The sequence below is a fragment of the Delphinus delphis genome, chromosome 7 (assembly GCF_949987515.2).
Source record: "Delphinus delphis chromosome 7, mDelDel1.2, whole genome shotgun sequence".
Taxonomy (NCBI): domain Eukaryota; kingdom Metazoa; phylum Chordata; class Mammalia; order Artiodactyla; family Delphinidae; genus Delphinus; species Delphinus delphis.
This window is the reverse complement of record NC_082689.1, coordinates 73551052-73554725: the sequence shown is the minus strand read 5'-3', so window position 1 is coordinate 73554725 and position 3674 is coordinate 73551052. Positions and strand designations below refer to the sequence as shown.

The 3674-nt window shown below is 40.3% G+C and overlaps 1 pseudogene; it reads right to left on the bottom strand.

Annotated features, from left to right (window-relative positions):
* Positions 1–1864: 1864 nt before the first annotated feature.
* On the bottom strand, positions 1865–3282 carry LOC132428160 (hsc70-interacting protein-like; annotated as a pseudogene).
* Between the last annotated feature and the right edge of the window lie 392 nt (positions 3283–3674).

Sequence of the window (3674 nt, the reverse complement as noted above, 5' to 3'; positions counted from 1 at the left end):
AGCACAGGATACATTTTCAGACCAGTTTTACTTTTACCCACTTACGGTAATATGTGCAATGTTAGAACGTACTTAGGTAATGTGTAAATCAAATGAAAAATCCAGAAGCAGCTGGTTCTGAATTACAGCACACACTGAAAATTTTGAGAAAGGAGAACACATATTAACAAAAAGAACACCAGCAAGCTCAAACTCAAGTTTATATGCTGAGTATTTTTAAAGAGTTTAAAAAGCATGCTCAATCAGCATACAGCTTTTTCTCACTTAACAGATGCATTTCTATCTGCTTGTGTACAGCAAAGGGTAAAAACTTGAATCAACTTACTTATGATTTCAGAAATGTATTCCATGGAATTTATTTCACTGCTCCTACCATTGATTCTTCAAATAAGCAAAGTACAGAGGGTCTCATCCCTTGAAATTGCTTTTAAACTAGCACTTTACATTGAAAGATAATAAGTAGAAACCTAGCAATTCCTGGTACAGTGCCTAGACTTAGCCTCGTTTAATAGAAGAATTGGATGTACAACAGAAAATTTATCATTTTCTTTATCCTTGGAGGAGAGGGAAGGAATGACGAGAGGTGGGGACATGGCTGCAGTATTTAAGAGCTGAATGGAACAATGCATCTTTCACAATGCTGACAACTCCACAATGAAGAACCACCATGAATCTCATCAATTTTTTTAGTTCATGCTGGATTAGGAATTTAGGTTCCCCTCTTTGTGTATCAATTAATTCAAACTTCTCCAAAAATTAATACTACAAGATAAACTCTAACTGCAATAAGTATTTCCTAAATAGGAGACCAAACACCAAAGGGAATCCCTTCTTCCAACATCTATTGGTATGTTTTAAGATTTCACCAAAGAGGAAATCTAACACTTAAATATGAAGTTTCTTGGCCAAGTAAGAAACTACAGCTATTATGGGTATTACCCTACATAGCCACTATTTGTATTACATATTAAATTAAGCCCATCATAAAATATGCTTGCATAATTATGCTGTGAGTGATGATAGCAGTGATGATGCTAGTGAAAAAGGACCATCTTTAGCCCAAGAAGAGTAAGAGGGAAAAAATGTGAAAACAGGTAGAAAGCAGACAAAGAGTTGGGCATTTTCTGATCTGAAAAGAACATTTTAAACATAGAAATACAAAAAGAAAAGTATTCCCTTATTTCCCCTATGTGGAAATATGAAACATTTATTTTAGATATCGGACAAGAACAGAGCTAAATAATCCAATTTTACTGCAGCAGTATAAAAATCATCCCGTCACCACAGTGTAAGATTTAAATGCATCTGCACAAGGGTACACATTATATAAAATGTAGTTAAGATTACTGCAGCCCTGACAAGTATTTCCAGTCCTTAACCCAGATCCTACTGCAATACTGGTGGTTCCAGTAGTTTCGTGGAAGTAAATCATTAATAATAATAAAGCAATTAAAAAGACAAATCAAAATACCTCAGTGACCATATATTCAACTCAAACTTTATTTAAATGTTACATTTGCCTCCCACTAATAAATCTTTATTTCACTCAAACTTGAACAGTAAATCTTCCATACTGAAGTATCTTCCTTGCCTAATTAATTCAAAGGAAGAAACCAAAATGATTAGTAAAGAAAAATGTAGGGATTAAGACACCCTTTTAATTTGTTTTAAATATTTTTAAGGTTTAAAAATTGTTTAAAATTTTTAATTTCCAGTAAGAAAACATTATCTGAATGAATACCCTAATGGCAAACCACTGTAAAATGTTTCAGCTGCATCTGGGGCAGAGGGGTAGGGTTTATCTTCATAGCACCCCCGCTTTCTTCATGACAAAGTCAGAGGTACACTGGTTTGTATTGCGACATCCATTAGGTGATCTAAGTTGCGTTTCCTTCAGCAGGGGCTTTATTTGTCAGAAGGGCATTATGCTTGACCTCCAAATTTGGCCAACAATTTACTGATGAGATTCATAACCTTTGGGTTGCTCTGATGTTTTGACATACTTGCCGGGTTCTGAGCCACATCCTGGAAGGCCACCATAACTTCTGGATCCTGCATGGCTCTAAGAACCTCTGGATTGGGCTTCCCTGGTGGCGCAGTGGTTGAGAGTCTGCCTGCTGATGCAGGGGACACGGGTTCGTGCCCCGGTCCGGGAAGATCCCACATGCCGTGGAAAGGCTGGGCCTATGAGCCATGGCCACTGGGTCTGCGCGTCCGGAGCCTGTGCTCCGCAACGGGAGAGGCCACAGCAGTGAGAGGCCCGTGTACTGCAAAAACAAACAAACAAACAAAAAAGAACCTCTGGATCACTAAGAATTTCCCTGAGCCCAGGCATTCCTGCCATTCCAGGCATGCCCCCTCCCATTCCAGGCATTCCTCCAGGAAAATTACCAGGCATTCCGCCAGGAAAGCCACCTGGAAAAGAGCCATACTGAGCCCCTGACTGTCGTCTGGCTTCTTCCTCCTTCTGGGCTCTCGCGTGTTCTTCCTGAGCCTTCTTGACCCTTTCTGTTCTTTCTTTGATCTCTTTCTCTCTTCACGTTTTCGCTCATACTTTCTCCGATGTTCAGCAATTTTTTGGGCCCTTGGTTGAACTTCTTTCGGCATTGCACTAGCATCTTCATCATAATCCAGCTTACAGGCAAGGGCAAGATCATGGGCAGCTTCTTCCCAATGGCCCAAAAGTCTGTGTGCTTTCCTTTGCTACTCGTATGGCTGAGCAGAATCGGGATCTATTTCAGTAGCTCTGTCACAGTCTCGGATGGCAGCATTTGGCGTCTGTAATTTGAGGAAGACACTTGCTCTCTTGGCATACAGAATGGCCAAACGAGGATTTAACTTGATGGCATCTGTGAACAAGTCAGTGGCTTTCTGTAGTTCACCATCATTTAGGGCATCAATGGCAGCCAATTTTTTATCATTTGCCTGATCAGTCATCTCCTCAGTTATCTCTACATTTTCATCTCCCGTTTCTTGAGGGGCATCAGTGTCTGGTTCAATCACACCTTCATTGTCAATTTCTAGATCACTTTCCTCACTTGATGGTTCCTCTATCTTTATGTTTTCCTCTGCCTTCTTACTATCTGTTTTTTCTTCCTTGGTATTTTTTTCCAATTTAGTTTTAGGAGTAGCAGGTGGTATTTTACCCCCCATGCTCACCACCCACTCCTTCAGGAAGCCCATTTCTTCGGTGTGCAGAACGCTTGGGTCCTGCTTGCACATTTTCACGAAGGCTCGAAGCTCGCTCACTTTGCGGGGGTCCATGGTCCGGAGGCGGCAGGTGGCAGCGGAGGCTGTGGCCGGATCCCTGGCCCCGGCACTAGCTTAGTGTGACCGTGTAAGGGAGGCGGGTGCTGCGAGGCAGAACAGACTAGAACCTCCTATAGTTTTCATTTATTGAAGTTCCTTTTTTTTTTTAAATATCTTCTATTTCCCTCCTCTTTGTATTCATTTTTCTCTGAATTCTCAAGCATAATGATCATAGTTGTCTTAAAGGTTTCTGCCTACTAATTCCACATCTCTGTAATTTCTAGATTTGTTACTATAGACTGATTTTCCTCCTGGTTATTGGTTATATTTCCTCTTCTTTATACATGTGTAGTGATTTTTTTTTTTTTGGATTCTGAACATTGTAAATTTTATGTTATTTGAGTGCTGAATTTTGTTGTAGTCCT